Raw genomic sequence first — 16,999 nt, 5'->3', positions numbered from 1 at the left:
TGGTCCAGTGGTTAAGACTTCACCTTCCATTGCAGGGGGTGTGGGTTCAATCCTTGGTCTGGGAGCTAAAGTCTCACATGCCCCATGGCTCAAAATCCAGAACACAAAAACAAAGAAGTAATACTGTAACAAATTAAATAAAGACTTTAAAAATGGTCCACATAAAAAAATCTTTAAAAAAAAAAAAAAAAAAACCAGAATGAATTTAACATAGTGTATGACTTTACTGTAAGAACTTTACAATCAAATAGGTGAAAGAGCCAAACACACAACTCATCTCAGGCAGATAAAGGCTCTGTAAGAATGTTTCTGAAACTTGGGTGTATATAAATCCTTATAAAGAGGGAAAAATGTGCTGTGGACAGGTGCTAACAGATACACAATTCCATTACTGAAGTACCTGAAAAAGCAAAATTATGGATAAGGATAAACTCTTCTTGCTTTCAGGTCTTACTATAGTAAAAATAGTATCAAAACAAATTTACAAACTATGTACATAAAAACTAGAAAACTAACAGATTACAAATTGCTATCAAAAAAAAACAAAAACAAATTGCTATCAATATGATATTTTTGCTCAAACAAAATCACTATACTCAACATGAATATGGTGCTGACTGCTTTTTCCCCATTACGTTCCAATTACATTTGAGTTTGGCATGCATAACTTATAGGTGGCTCAGTGGCAGAGAATCTGCCTGCCAATTCAGGAGACACAGGAGACATGGCTTTGATCCCTGGGTCAGAAATATCCCCTAGAGGAGGAAACGGCAACCTACTCCAGTATTCTTGCTCAGAAAATTCCATGGACAGAGGAGCCTGGCAGGTTACAGTCCAGTAGGATTGCAGAGTCAGACACGACTGAGTGACTGAACATACATACACACACACACACACACACACACATATGTATACTTATAACACATACTAGTGTTCCATCAACAATTTAATATTCCCACCATTTCTTTCTACTAAAACTCTACAAAGCTAAAATTTAGTTCATTTCGATGTCAACTGGCTCTCAGTTGGTACAAATGAACCATCTGCACCTATCAAATCTATTTTTATTCTTTTCTCATTAAACTGACTTAACACATTCATAGTCCTGAAAGTCTAATGAAGTAACAGCTTATAAGGTAAGCATCTTAGATGATCCAAGAATATTTCTTTTTTATTAGGGTTGAAATTTATAAATTCTTGTAGTAAACACTCTCTCTCCCACAGAGAGAACATATCTATGTACTCAGGTCCAAGGATCCAATGTTGAAGAACAATGCTATAATAGAAATAACAAACACTATACAGGCAGAAATGATGGGGAGATTAATTCCAACTGCAGAGGTTTTATGGAGGAGGTAACATTTGAGGGCAGCTGTGACATGTGAGTTTAGTGCCAAGTGTTTAAGTTTTCTATAATTTCTTTGCCATAAGATTGAAAATATGACACAAACTTGAGTAAAAAAAGACAGGAATATTCATTGGCAAAGGCAATAAAGAGAAAATTATCAATTTTATGAACAAAAAGTGAGGAGTTTTCCTCTAAGAAAGAAAATCAGAAAATAAGATTCCAAGCAGCATAAAAATAAATGGCATACTTTGCATGTGGAAAAGTTTACTTATACTTATTGATGTAATGCTTTTTAAAGATACTCACATAAGGAAAACATAAGGAATATTTCTATTAGTTAGACTTATTTAACATCTATGACATGCTAATTTTAGGTACCCTTATGATGTAATACCCACTTCAAGGATCACTGCCCTGTCATGGCGAAGGGGTTTACGTAACTCAATGAAGCTACAAGCCGTGCTGTGCAGGGCCACCCAAGATGGATGGGTCATAGCAGAGAGTTCTGACACATCTTAATCCACTGGAGGATGGAATTGCAAACCACCCCAGTATACTTGCAGTGAGAACCTCATGAACTGTATAAAAGGCCAAAAAGATATGAAACCAAAAGATGAGTCCCCCAGGTCTGAAGGTGGCTAAACAAATAATATGCTACTGGGGAGGAGCAGAGGAGAATTACCATAGACCAGAATGAATGAAGCAGCTAGACCAAAGCGGATACAATGCTCAGTTGTGGATGGGTCTGGTGATGAAAGTAAAATCTGATGCTGCAAAGAACAGTATTGTATGGGAACCTGGAATGTTAGGTCCATGAATCAAGGAAAACTGGACGTGGTCAAGTAGGAGATGGTAAGAATAAACATCAACATCCATTTTGTGAACTAAAATGGAATGAGCGAATTTAATTCAAATGACCATTATATCCACTACTGGGGGCAAGAATACCATAGAAGAAACAGAGTAGCCCTCAAAATCAACAAGAGAGTCCAAAATACAGTATTTGGTGCAAACTCAAAAATGACAGAATGAGTCATTTCCAGTGCAAGCCATTCAACATCACAATAATCCAAGTCTATGCCTCTACCACCTACGCTAAAGAAGCTGATCAGTTCTACGAAGATCTAGAAGACCTTCTAGAACTAACACCTAAAAAAGATGTTCTATTCATCATTGGGGGATTAGAATGCAAAAGTATGAAGTCAAGATATACCTGGAGTAACAGGCAAGTTTGGCCTTGGAGAACAAAATGAAGCAGGGCAAAGACTAACTGAATTCTGCCAAGAGGATGCACTAGTCTTAGCAAATATCCTTTTTCAACAACATGTCCATGACTTTACATATGGACATCACCAAATGGTCAATACTGAAATCAAATTGATTATATTCTTTGTAGCCAAAGATGGAGAAGCTATGTGCAGCCAACAACAACAACAACAAAAAGACCTAGAGCTGACTGTGGCTCAGATCATCAGCTTCTCATGACAAAATTAAAGCTTAAACTAAAGAAAACTGGGAAAAACACTAGGCCAGACAGCTATGACTTAAATCAAACCTGTATGAATTCACAGTAAAGGCAATGAAGAGATGCAAGGGCCTAGGTCTAGTTAACAGTGTGCCTGAAGAACTATGGACAGAGGTCCGTGATACTCTACAGGAGGCAGCAAACAAAACCATCCCACAGAAACAGAAAAGAAGTCACAGTGGTTGTCTGAGGAGGCTTTACAAACAGCAGAAGAACAACGAGAAGTGAAAAGCAAGAGAGAGAGGGAAACATATATCCAATTAAACGCAGAGCTCCAAAGAACACCCAGCAGAGACAAGAAGGCCTTCTTCAATGAACAGTGCTTAATAATAGAAGAAAACAACAAAAGGGGAAAGACTAGAGATCTCTTCAGGAAAACTGGCAACATCAAGGGAGCATTCCACCCCAAGACAGGCACAATAAAGGATAAAAATGATAGAGACCTAGTAAACATTGAAGAGATCAAGATGAGATGGAAAGAATACATGGAAGAACTGTATAAAAAAGATCTTAATGAACTGGATTACTATCATGGTGTGGTTTGTCACCCACAGCCAGACATTCTGGAGTGCGAAGTCAAGTGGGCCTTAAGAAGCACCGCTGTTGGAAATCCAGTTGATGGAATGAAATTCCAACATAGCTATTCAAATCCCTAAAGGATGATGCCATCAAGGTTTTGCATTCATTATGTCAGCAAATCTGGAAGACCCAGAAGTGGCCACAGGACTGGAAAAGGTCAATTCCCAATTCCTCATCCCAATTCCCAAGAAGGGTAGTACTAAAGAATGTGTTAACCATCAGATAATTGCACTCATCTCCCATACTAGTAAGGTCATGCTTAAAATCTTGCATGCTAGGCTGATTCAGCATTATGCGAACCAAGAACTTCCAGATGTCTAAGGGGAGTTTAGAAAAGGAAGAGGAACTAGAGATCCAGTTGCCAACATTTGCTGGATTATAGAGAAAGCAAGGGAATTTCAGAAAAACATCTAGCTCTGTTTCATTGACTATGCTAAAGCCTTTGACTATGTGGATCATGACAAACTGGAACACTCTTAGAAAGATGGGAATACCAGACCATCTTACTTGTCTCCTGAGAAACCTGTATGTGGGTAAAGAAGCAACAGTTAGAACCCTGTATGGAACAACTGACTGGTTAAAGACCAAGAAAGGAGTACGATAGGGCTGTCTGCTGTTACCCTGTTTGTTTAACCTATACGCTGAGCACATCATAAGAAATGCCGGGCTGGATGAGTTACAAGCTGGAATCAAGAGAAACATCAACAACCTCAGATATGTGGATGATACCACTCTAATGGCAGAAAGCAAAGAGGAACTAAAGAGCCTCTTGATGCAGGTGAAGGAGGAAAGTGAAAGAGCCGTCTTAAGACTAAATATTAAAAAAACTAAGATCATGGCATCTGGCCCCATTATTGCATGGCAAATATAAGGGGAAAAGGTGGAAGTAGTGACAGATTTCCTCTTCTTGGGCTCTAAAATCACTGGATGGTGACTGCAGCCATGAAATCAGATGATTGCTTCTTGGCAGAAAAACAATGACCAACCTTGACCATATATAGAAAAGCACAGACATTACTCTGCTGACAAAGGTCCTTATAGTCAAGACTATGGTTTTCCCAGTGGTCACGTACGGTTGTAAGACCTGGACTGTAAAGAAGGGAGAACACCAAAGAATTGATGTCTTCGAACTGTGGTGCTAGAGAAGACTCTTGAAAGTCCCTTGGACAGCAAGATCAACCAGTCAATCTTAAGGGAGATCAATCCTGAATATTCACTGGAAGGTCTGATGCTAAAGCTGGAGCTCCAGTATTTTGGTCATCTGATGCAAACAGATGACTCACTGGAAAAGTCCCTGATGCTGGGAAAGATTGAGGGCAGAAGGAGAAGAGGGCATCAGAGGATGAGATGGCTGGATGGCATCACTGAAACAAAGAACATGAACTTAGGCAAACTCCAGGAGATGGTGAGGGACAGGGAGGCCTGGTGTGCAGCAGTTCATGGAGTTGCCAAAAGTCAGACACGACTGGGAGACTAAACAACAATAACACAGATATAATACAGTAAGAATTTTTCTATTTCCATTTATATAAAAATCTTTCCTCCTCTTCAGTTTTTCCTTTGTGTATTAGTAGAAAAAGAATGAGAGTCGAACATCATAATCCCATACCTCAGTCTATAACACACTTCTGCTCATCTCTACATCAGTTTCTGTAGACTCTATTTGTATTTTACCAACTCCATGACCAACATTTCAACAAATGTTCTCACAGAAGATATGTGCACTGGTAATTTAGAAGGTGTGAAAGGAAAAGGACGATCTATTAGCCAGATTAACTTTCAAGTCACTTTAATTTAGAAAATATTTACCTAGTAGTCTAGGTGCTAGACTCTTTGCTGATTACAATGAAAAATACCAAACCAAATTAGAAAATTAATTTTTCTTTTACATTCTCTCATGCCTCTATATCACTAAGTTATATTAAGGTTACTGTATCTTTCATTTTTAGGAAGATCTATTAAATAGTAGCTCATTTAGAATTTTTACATAAGAAGTAATCTTTAATCTAAGTAATCAGGGCTTCCTTGATAGCTCAGTTGGTAAAGAATCTGCCTGCAATGCAGGAGACCCAGGTTCAATTCCTGGGTCAGGAAGATCTGCTGGAGAAGGGATAGGCTACCCACACAAGTATTCTTGGGCTTCCCTTGTGGCTCAGCTGGTCAAGAATCTGCCTGCAATGTGGAGACCTGCGTTTGATCCCTGGGTTGGGAAGATCCCCTGAAGAAGGGAAAGGCTACAAACTCTAGTATTCTGGCCTGGAGAATTCCATGGACTGTGTAGCCCATGGGGTCACAAAGAGTTGGACACAACTGAGCAACTTTTCACTTTCACTTTCCATCTTTAATTCAAATAAGTATGTAACATTGTACATTTTCACTTGTTGAAAGTTCAGTAGGGTCTCTGCAACAGGGTATCATTCCTATCTACAGGTACTCATGCTAAGCACACCATGCATACTATTAGCTCCTTTAATGTTAAAAATGCAACTTTTTGGTGAGATGCAATAGTAGTAAATGGAGGTTTCTTTTACTCAAATACACAATAGCAACAGAAAATTGATCTGTATAAAGTAATTTAAATGGCTGCTATATACTAACTTTGAAGATATGTTCACAATTCAGACTTTAGAAAACAAAATGTTTAAGAAATAGTTTATGATTTTAAGATGCTAGATTTTTAAATTTAATGTTTTAGATGTATTCATTGTCATAAAATATGGAAATTCTTTATTTTCATAAATTCTGGCTTGACCAATGTTATATATTTTATCAAAGATATTTTAAATTTGGCTATAACTCTCTTTTTGGTATTACAAAAGAAGAAAAATAAAAGTCATATAATACATAGCAGACTTGTTCTTAAATGTTTGATTTTTGTAATTTCCAAATAATGACTTAACTAGCACACTGGGAAAGACACTTGCCCTTCTAACTCAGTTATTTACCTGTAAAATGTAATACTATGTCTTCTAAACTTGTCAAAGACTCAAACAGAGATCATCTAGTATCTTAAGGAGTGAATAAATAGTTTTGTTCTTCCTTCCTAAATGCTTTGTATAAAAATATATTTATTTAAAAAATATTTAATGGGAAAAACCATGAGTAATACTAAAATTATTAACATTAGAAGAAACTTCATTAGGTACTCAGCACTTAGCAAACTTGTTGGTTTGTAAACTCCTATAAGATATGACTTCTAGGCTCATTACTTCCTCAAATTTTACATTTCAAGAATAATGAACTAAAATGGTTGAATGTCCCTGAATACATGTTGTTTTCAATCTATATGCTTATTTTCTCTTTCTGTATCTCTTGTAACTCATACCTCAAAACCTAGCCTAGATGTCTACCCTCTCTTTAAAGATTTCCCTAGTCTCCTTTCTGAGACAAAGAGAGTGAATCATTCTATTCTTCTCCTAAAATTCAAGCCATCAAAAAGTAACAACAGAGTTCAATGGAAATAAATGAAATATAAATAAATCAAAGACATTGAAACAATGGTGTAAACTCTGTTATATTATCTTGATGTAAATCAAGGTAAATTTTGGTTATGAGTGACAGCCCAAAACTGAGTGGCTTATAAGATAGAAGTTTATCCCAATCAAGTCAAGGGTATAAACAAGTCAAGAGTAGGCAAGATTACATTCTGAAGTTACCAGGGACTTTAAATCTTACTGCTTTGCCCATTCTGAATTTGTGGTTTTCCCTTATTGTTCACTTATCAGATCCACGTATCAGTAAGCAGAGAGGAAAGAGGGGAAAGAGGGCATACCCCTCTTCTATTAAGGCTACTTTCCACACAAGCTGCACACAGTCCTACTTCTTATGTATCTCTAGTTAAAACTTAGTCACATGACCACATTTAGCTGTAAGTGAGACTGAAAGTGATACTTTCATTCCAGGTAGTAATAGGCTGGGAAAAAATTAGTAGATGAGGAAAACTGATGTTAGGGTACAACAGTCAATCATTGCCGTGTTTGGTTATATGTTATCTGAGATAGGTACATAACTGACATTTACTATTTAACACCAATATTTCTAGTAGTGTGTATACTGTACAGTTATATAGTAATTTCTTCTAAATTTCAATTTTTAAGTTAAATATTTCTATTGGGAGAGATTAATCTCTATGAAGTTTAAATAATATTCACAGTAAAATTACCAACAGGAAAAAGGAATTTCAATAAAACAGAAAAAGCTACTTCAATTATTATAAAAGTTGCTTTGTAACAGGTTATTAAATATGAGTCAAAATGTTAAATGAGAATATTTAAAATAAAATATAACCATTGTATTAATAAAACTACATATAAACAAAACTGCATGTAAATGAAACTGCATGAAATCTCTTAGAGAAGATAGAGGATTTGGGGAGATTTGGGAAGAAAAAAGTCCATCAGTTAGTTTACTGTATCTCCTACAAATGCTGTTTAGGGATTTTTAATCATGTAGAGTGATCAAAAACAGAAGTAGAAATTAGAATAAAGAAAAACCAGGTTTTGATCAAGATCTCAAAGTATGTGACTTTGGGCAAGTAACTTTACAGATGATGATGACTGTGATAAGAGGTCAAAAGAATTTACCACTTCAGTCTGGGTTTTGTGCTTCTGTAATAAGCATTTTTTCATTTAATATTCACAACACTCTTGAAGTATTAAACATTATTCCACTTTAAACAGAGAAAAAAAACCAAACTGGATCTTAGACTATGTAACTGACTCAAGAGAAAACAGCTATATTAAATATCAGAGCACAAATGCAAAGGTTTTTCCGACCCAGTTCCTCTTCTTAACAGTTATGCAAGCCACCTACCTTCAAACTCTTGGATGTTGGTTTTGTCATTTGTTACATAAGGGGAATTTAGCACAACCTAAACTATTCTAAAGTTAATTCTGGCCTTTTAAGATGTTGGTATTCTAGAGGTCTGACTCCCTTCCCCCACTTCCCCAAAAATCACATTATATCAACAGATCTAATCAGCTTCTTTCCTGGATCTTATGTGAGTGAACAAAGTTATCATTTCTATATATAAGGTAGAAAGTAAAAATATATATATTAAAATGAATAGATGAAAAGATCATAGTGTGGAGTAAGGTAAATTAGGATATATCCCTATTCTTCATAGTTGATCCCTTCTCATATCAATAAAAGAGCAAACCAAAAAGTTAATTAAGAGGGAAGAAAGGTAATTAATATTTATAAAAATCTTTTTAAATATATGCATAAGTCATTTTGTGAAAATACTGAGGCACAAAGAGGCTGACTTGCTAAAGGTCATATACACAGTATACATACAGTGACCTCAGTACTTGCACTTGCTCTGGTTCTAAGAGTTATGCTCTTTCCTATCTAGCTTGCTTCCTATGGCTCAGTTTTGGATGTTGATGTATTAGTATCCTTGTTTCAATTTTAATGTAAGAAAACTAAAGATATTCTTTTTTCAGTGATCCAACAGATGTTGGCAATTTAATCTCTGGTTCTTCTGCTTTTAAATCCAGCTTGAACATCTGAAGTTCACTGCAGCCCTTAAATTAAAAGACACTTGCTCCTTGGAAGAAAAGCTATGACCAACCTAGACAGCATATTAAAAAGCAGAGACATCACTTTACCAACAAAGATCCGAACAGTCAAAGCTATGGTTTTTTTAGTAGTCATGTATGGATGTGAGAGTTGGACTATAAAGAAAGCTGAGTGCCAAAGAATTGATGCTTTTGAACTGCGGTGTTGGAAAAGACTGTTGAGAGTCCCTTGGACTGCAAGGAGATCCAACCAGTCAATCCTAAAGGAAATCAGTCCTGAATATTCATTGGAAGGACTGATGCTGAAGCTGAAAGTCCAATACTTTGGTCACCTGATGCGAAGAACTGACTCACTAGAAAGACCCTGATGCTGGGAAAGAATGAAGGCGGGAGGAGAAGGGGACGACAGAGGATAAGATGGTTGCACGGCATCACCAACTCAGTGGAGATGAGTTTGGGTAAACTCCTGGAGCTGGTGATGGACAGGGAGGCCTGGCATGCTGCAGTCCATGGGGTTACAAAGAGTCGGACACAACTGAGCGACTGAACTGAACCAAGCTGAAAGATACTCTGGCTTCCCAGGTGGCTCAGTGGTAAAGAATCTGCTTGCCACTGCAGGAACAAAAGAGACGCAGGTTCGATCCCTGGGTTGGAAAGATTCCTTGCAGAAGGAAATGGCAAACCACTCCAGTGCTCTTGCCTGGGAAATCCCATGGATGGAGGAGCCTGGTAGTCTACATTCCTTGGGGGGTTCACAAAGTGTCACACATGACTGAGTACACAAGCACACAAATATACTAATTTAGTTCTTTGTGGGTATTTATGACTACTAACAACACATTGTGCTGAATACAATTAGCAAGTACATATTAAAATATGCATTTATTAAATGCATATTAAAATATGCAAAATACAGGGGAATATATGTTATAAGTTACATAGGAATAATAAAAATTGAGTATTACCAAACAACTAAGGAGAGACAGTTATTTTCAATTAGGATGATTAGGGAAGGCCTCAGAAAGATGATTACACGTGTACAGGACATTCAAGAGGAGATTTGATTTCATCAAGAGCATAAAAGCCTGAAAAAGAAAAAGAATATTCTAGAAAAAGGGAATGACATGAATGTAAGTATGGAGACAAAATGTCTATCCAGGGTGGAGTATGTAGTCCACATTTTGTGGAATGTAGGGGTTTTCTTCTTGAATAATAAGATATTTGTCTGGGAAATATGTTACAGCCAAACTGAGGAGGGGTCTTGAATACCAAGTTAGAAAGTTTGGATTTGAGCATACAAGAAATGGATTGTATGCTCAAATCCAAACTTTCTAAGAAATGGAAAGCCGTTAAACATCTTCAAGCAGAGAAACAAAAGAGTTAGAGCAATGCTTTAATAAAAATAAACTGAGGATCACATATGTATAGGTTCAGTAGAATTGCTAATGGCCAGGAAGAAGAGATAGATCATTTAGAAGATAATGACATTTCAGTGGAATATACTGGGTTGGCCAAAGATGTTATGGAAAAATCTAAACAAACTTTTTGCTGACTCCAATAACATAGAGCTTAAAAACAGAAATTCTGAGTTCTGAAAATTTCTGAAGAAAAAATTATATATATAAGCTATATATTATATAATATATAAATACTTAGTACAGCTTCAGCTCTGAAAAAATCTATAATATCCCCATTTCAACCACATGTTATCTACCCTAGTCCTTTAATCTCTCCATTTTCTTTGACTATATCAGCCTTCCCCTGGTCTCATTTTATTTCAGTCCCATGGTCAACACTTGAACTACTCTCGCAGTACTTTCAGCCTGAATCAGTGTTGAAATCTACCCACTCTTCTTGACTTAAGGGGCTAGAGAAAGCTTCACAACCTTGACATTACGAGAAAGGGTTTCTGTTATCAGGTACTTATGAAACTCTCATATGAATACTTAGTTTTAACTTATTTATCATCTGATAATGTTAAATCTAAACACCACCTCTCTTCGTGAAATTCTGGAATTTAAACAGTTGCAATTAAATGTTCTCTTAATATTACTCTAAAATGTACTGAGGGTCAGCATTTTTTAAATTAAAAAAAAACGTTTTTCATACGATGTTAATTTTAACTTCCTTGATTATAAAACATTAGATGCAAAACAGAGGATGCTACAGAAATATGTTAATATCTTGCTGTAAACCATTAGTGAGGGCCATAAAGTTCTGATTAAGAAAAAACAAATAAGCAAAGAGCTACAAATCAGAGATATTTAAAATGCTCCCTTAGGAAAATGAATGAACATGCCATAAAAATCTGTAGACTCAACGATGATGATAAAGCCTTTAAAAATACAATAAAAGCCCTCTCTGGACTCTGAAAAATGTTAAATTTAACAAATTAACCAGTTTTCAAAAAAAATGTTAAAACATAAAGATTATATATATACAGATTAACATTTCTGATAAATACTGCTTCTAATGAACAATTAAAATAGGATTAAAGGAGCAGATTCACTGAAAAAATAATATACTCAATTTTTTCCTCTGTTATTTAAAAGGCGTTTTCAAAAATGCTGTAAAATTTCATTACTGCAATTCAGATTTTACTAGTTAGAATTTTCTAATAATATAGATCAAAACTTTGGATAAGGTTCTTCTTTATGTAGCATATTTCCTTATACACAGTAGAAATTAACATTTTAAAATTAAAGAGGAAAAGTATCTGTTTCTTAAGAAAACTATCCTTTTGAACAACTCTCCATATTTGGAAGACTCTATACATCAATGAAAATGTTAATAAAGAAGTCTAAGAATCCTTTCAAGAAGGCTGTTTTCACAGTCCTTCATAATATGTGATTACAGTCTCAAGTAATTTTATTTTTATAATCTTTTTCCTAATGTGGATTCACCTTAAATATTTTGTACCATATTTTATAAAAACAAAACTAAAAACGATGATGTTCAGGTTATGATTCACACTGAAATATATATATATATAATTGGGTATATAATTTCAGTTATAAATTAAGGATAATTTTCATTTAAAGTGTTTAAAATCATTTAAAGAACTATTTAAATAGACTATAGAGTGTGAGATGTGAATCATTAAATGTAAATATTCAATTGACTGTTGAAAGAAAGAGTAACAATTAAAAATTATAAATATTTTCTAACTTAATTCTCATTCTCAGAGAAAACAAGACATCTTTAAAAGCTTAATTATCATTTTAGTCTTACTGTGATCAATGTGGTCAATCTTGTGACATCACTGTTGAGAAATCTGTAATAGGAAAACAGAAATACATTCAGCTGAATCATACTTGAGTAAGTAATTTCAAAAACTAAAAACTTTGTTTAGAATATTTGTCTGTCATGATGCCATAAGGTATTCTAAAATTATCAGGAAAAGTACAATTGGCATGACACAAATAAGCATAAAACACCTAGAGTTTATTTATAGGTCATTATTTCTTATAGCATGGCAAATTATGTTTCATTTATAATCAACAACACCCCAGAGTAAACATATTAGTAAATAAAAAATAGGTCACTCGGGTTAGTTTTATTTTTTTCAAATATTTACCAAGAAGAGAATCACAATGTCTTAAATATACTATAAAACAAATGACAGACAGGTATCCTTTTTTTTCTGTGATTAGATCAGCTGTTCAGTCTAAGCCCAAAACATGATCTACTACCTATTATCAATCAACAGGAGAAACTCTGCATTGCAGGCAGATTATTTACCAGATGAGCTACCAGGGAAGCTTAAGAATACTGGAGTTGATAGCCTATCCCTTCTCCAGGGGTCTTCCTGATCCAGGAGTTGAACTGGCCTCTCCAGTACTGCAAGCGGATTCTTTACCAGCTGAGCGACCAGGGAAGTAATTTAAGGTGAGCTTTTAAATGTTTGGTGTTTAAAAGTTATACTACATTAATGGTGTTTTAAGATTCATAATTAGCTTTCATTATTATTTCATTTCCTCATAACACGTCCTTCAAAGTGGGAAAGAGGTACTTCTTCTTATACACACAGGAAAACAGACATTGGAGAGGATACATGACTTGTCCGAGCACACAGAACTGAGTTTTCCTTGGTTCCTTTTTCTATCTCACACCTCCCATCCAATCTATCCTGCCAACCATTCTTCCTCATTCTGTCCTTATTACTGCTTTTTACCTCACTAGTTCAAGATATTGCTCTCCTATATCACTATTCTAGTCTACTGTCCTTAACTCAGCGACAAATGTTATCAGCTCACATCACTCCCTTACTCAAAACTATCCAATGGCTTTTCCATCAATTAGAATATAATCTCTAATACCTACCATGGTCTCTCTGTCACCTAGTTTCCTGACTACAACTTCTGCCACTCTCTTCTTACTACGTTCCAGTCACAATGACCTTTTTGATATTCCCCAAATATACCAAACCTGTCCCTCTTCAGGGCCTTGACATTTGCTGTTCTCTCAGCCTGGAGCAATTGTTCCCCGTATTTTTACAAGACTGGCTTTCTTACTTCATTCAGTCTGATAACAAATGTCAGTTTCTCAGAGAAGCCTTCTGTTACCACCAGAGACTGTTTTTCAGCTGCAAGCTCTGTAAGAGAAGATCACTGGAGTACTAGTATAATAGCTGAAACCCAACAACTACTCAAGAAAGAGCTGCTGAATGAATGAGTGAACAATTACTTATTGATTTCTTACTGCATCTAGCACTATGCCCAGAGGGACATATAAATAAAAATGCTTACAATTTCTATTTAAGAAAAATATGCCATAACAACTTTGTATGCATTTTTAAAAAATCACTACAGGCAGAGTTTGGGAAGTTCAAAAAAAAAAAAAAAATGGGAAAAGCAGGGAGTGGTGTGAAAGTGGGTGCAATGAGTTACAGGTGTGATATAATGAAGGTCTGGACAGTGAAGATGAGTACAGATAGAATGGGAAACCCAAGCAATATCTTACATGGAGAAATAAAAGTAGTTCATGCTAAACTAAGTACAACAACAAGGACATCAGAGAATGAAAGATTATCGGGGATACAATGAAATAAACCTGCAGTGGTAGAGTGACTTTCATGTTGGACAATAAATAAGCCCAATGTTACCAAAGGCCATTCAAATGGAGACACTTCTCAACAACAGGTAGAAATCATGATTTAGAATAGTCCAAGATTTAAAAAATGAGTCATATAAATAAGTACAATTCAAGCCAAGAGAGTGGATGAGTTCACCAAGGAAATGAATATAAAGTAAAGACAGACCATTAAGCAGAATTTAGGGAATACCTATAATAAGGCTTGGGCTTCCCTGGTAGCTCAGCTGGTAAAGAATCCACCTACAGTGCAGGAGACGCTGGCTTGATTCTTGGATCGGGAAGATCACCTGGAGAAGGATAGGCTACCCACTCCAGTATTCTTGGGCTTCCCTGGTGGTTGAGATGGTCTGCCTGCAATGAGAGAGACCTGGGTTCAGTCCCTGGGTTGGGAAGATCCCCTGGAGGAGGGCATGGCAATCCACTCCAGTATTCTTGCCTGAGAATCTCCATGGACAGAGGAGCCTGGTAGGCTGCAGTCCACGGGGCTGCAAAGAGTTGGACATGACTGAGCAACTAAGCATGCATAAGTAAGGTTCATGGGAAGCAAGAGAGGTGAAAATGTCTTCCGTTTTGTTATTTTTTAAGTCCAAGAAATAGAGAAAGGAAAAATAGACTGAAGGCAAAAGAGGAAAGATTATCAAGGTGCAGAACATGTTAGTTTTAAATTATACAAGGATGGATAAGAGAATATAAGACAGGAAATTAATTCTCTCTGAACTATCCATGCTCCCACCATATCAAATCAGATCAGAAGCATATAGATGGAACACATTACTCTTTGAATCCAAAGACCTGCCTGCAGGGAACTCCTTTATGCACTCAACTTCAATCAATACCAAAAAAAACAAGCTTGTGATGTGAACAGTCAATACAAAAAGTCTTATGAAAGAACCAATTATACTTTTCACAAGACTCTTAAATTAAAAAAGATATTAAATATTTTTAAATAGTTACATTTAAATAATGTAAGTAACTGAATAAAAAGATAAATGTTTATTTTTTGGGAAAAAAAACAAGATAATTAAGACTAAGTCTATGGTGTAAAATGCTACTTGATTTAAAGTCCTAATCCTCAAAGTATAAAAACCTAGCAGAGACATTCTTTCATCATGGTATCAATTTTTACACATAACTTACCAGGTATTTACAAATACATGAGGAAAAAACATTTGAAATTAAAACGATTCTAGAGGGTAAAGCCAGACAAAGCTTCTGATAAAAACCCTGGGTGGCTTTTATAATCAAGGAAAAGGTAATTTTTAAAAAATCATCTTAACACTAGGAAATATATTCAAATTAGACATATTATAAAAAAGTAGCAATACATTTTATGAAAACATAATTCAACTAATGTACTGGTTATGTATTTTTCCCCTATAAACCACCTTTTTTAGTAAATATGCACAGAGAAAATCTCAACTATATTTACCCTCAGAAAACACCTAATAATGTTAAAGTGTGGGAAAAGAATTTTAAGCTACAATCATATGTTTCCATTAATTAGGATGAAACTATTTTTCTTCTTTCTCTGCCCCCAAATGGAAAAAGTCTTTCCTTATATAATGAATTTTAGCTTTACCTTCACTTGATAACCCTACGTTTAAGTTTCAATATACACAAAGTTAGGATATTTATCCATACCTAACTTACTGAAAACATTCAAAGGAATAAATGAATTAAAAAATCTGACATTTTCTCATCCTACTCAATCTAAACACGGAAATATATGCTGCATGCGTGCACACTGTCGCTTCTGTCATATCCAACTCTAGGAAACCCCATGGACTGTATCCACCAGGGTTCTCTGTCCAAGGGATTCTCCAAGGCAAGAATACTGGAGTGGGTTGCCATGCCCTCCTCCAGGGGATCTTCCTGACCCAGGGATCAAACCTATGTCTCTTATGTCTCTTGCATTGACAGGTGGGGTCTTTAGCACTGTGTGTGTTAGTTGCTCAATTGTGTCCAACTCTGCGACTCCGTGGACTGTAGCCCAGCAAGCTCCTCTGTCCATGGAGTTCTCCAGGAAAGAATACTGGAGTGAGTCGCCATTTCTTTTTCCAGGAGATCTCCCCAACCCAGCGATCGAACCCAGGTCTCTGCAATGCAGGCAGAGTCTTTACCATCTGAGCCACCAAAAGTCCATCTTTACCACTAGTGCCTTCACTTAAAGTATTAGTCACTAAAATATTTAATCATTCATTTATAAATCAATTTAATGTTTTCTCTGTATTCTATGTTCTTTTCAAGGTGTGGTTATATAATAAAAATTACCTCTAAAATATATGAATGAAAAGTAATCTCATAAACCATATGCTACTTGTAGGCTGTTTCAGTGTTGGAAACTTGGACTGTAGCATGGAAAGTCTGTGTCTATCATTCATTTTTTAGAGAATCACACTATGCAGAATTTGGCATATGTTTTTAAGATTAATAACAAACTTTATAAAAATCTAAACATGTTTCTATCATCATCTAGCTCTTTCAAATCCTATGCATTATTGTTCTTTTTTATTACTTGGGGAAATTGTTTGGTAGGGAAAAAATCACATACTTTGATAAGCAATACTTTGGAGGGAAATGATATTGTAAGTAACAGGGATCTATATCTGAGAAAACTGGTAAAAATGTGATCTACCACTAGTGGAACACAGTATCAATATCCATGGGATGTGGTCTCCACATCCTACAGATAAGGGAGACCTGACCGTACTATGCCACTTTATATAATGGACTTGAGCTTCCATGGATTATGATATCCGTAACAAGTCCTAGAATCTATTACCCACTGATATAATGGGACAACTCTATTCTCAGCTTCTATATGAAGCTGTCCAATGAAACAATGCAAAATGAAAAAGTTTAGTATCTGCATTGTCCAATACCTATCCCATAGCCAAATGTGCCTGAGTACTCGTGATATGGTTAGTGTGACTA

The 16,999-nt window shown here is 35.7% G+C and overlaps 1 protein-coding gene across 6 annotated transcripts in view; it reads right to left on the bottom strand.

Annotated features, from left to right (window-relative positions):
- Positions 1–16,999, bottom strand: part of BAZ2B (bromodomain adjacent to zinc finger domain 2B) — a 313,340-nt gene that overhangs the window by 228,567 nt on the left and 67,774 nt on the right. For 3 of the 6 annotated variants that reach the window (XM_061135319.1, XM_061135324.1, XM_061135325.1), the window contains one exon: positions 12,203–12,245. The gene's annotated coding sequence lies outside the window, so the exon portion shown is untranslated. Of the gene's footprint in view, positions 1–12,202; positions 12,246–14,255; positions 14,417–16,999 lie in introns of all 6 variants that reach the window. The other 3 variants (XM_061135321.1, XM_061135322.1, XM_061135323.1) reach the window with 2 other exon arrangements.

The sequence above is a fragment of the Dama dama genome, chromosome 33 (assembly GCF_033118175.1).
Source record: "Dama dama isolate Ldn47 chromosome 33, ASM3311817v1, whole genome shotgun sequence".
Classification (NCBI taxonomy): Eukaryota; Metazoa; Chordata; class Mammalia; order Artiodactyla; family Cervidae; genus Dama; species Dama dama.
Note: the sequence above shows the minus strand (reverse complement) of the source record. Positions and strands in the feature narration are given on the sequence as shown.